This window comes from Acanthisitta chloris, unplaced genomic scaffold (assembly GCF_000695815.1).
Source record: "Acanthisitta chloris isolate BGI_N310 unplaced genomic scaffold, ASM69581v1 scaffold21422, whole genome shotgun sequence".
Lineage (NCBI taxonomy): Eukaryota > Metazoa > Chordata > Aves > Passeriformes > Acanthisittidae > Acanthisitta > Acanthisitta chloris.
The window spans coordinates 5,865-6,211 of record NW_008662432.1 but is presented as its reverse complement, the minus strand read 5'-3'; positions in this window follow the sequence as shown (position 1 = coordinate 6,211).

Genomic DNA, 347 nt, shown 5'->3' with positions numbered 1-347 from the left:
CTGGACTTGCTCCTACAGTTCCATGTTCTTCTGGCATTGGAGATACCAGAATTGTGTACAGGACACCAGGTGGGACTCAGGAGAGTAGAGCATAGGGGAAGAATCATAGAATCAATCAGGTTGGAAAAGACCTCAAAGATCATCGAGTCCAACCCTACTGTGGTCGGTATTACTAAGTGCCACATCCAGTCTCATCTTGAAAACCTCCAGGGACGGTGAATCCACCACCTCCTTGGGGAGGTCTCAGCAGATCTCCCTCCTGCCTGTTAGGGAAAACCAGTAGCTAGCTCCAGATGGAGTTATTGGCTGAAACACTGATCTCCAAGAAGTGGAGGATTACCTTCAAA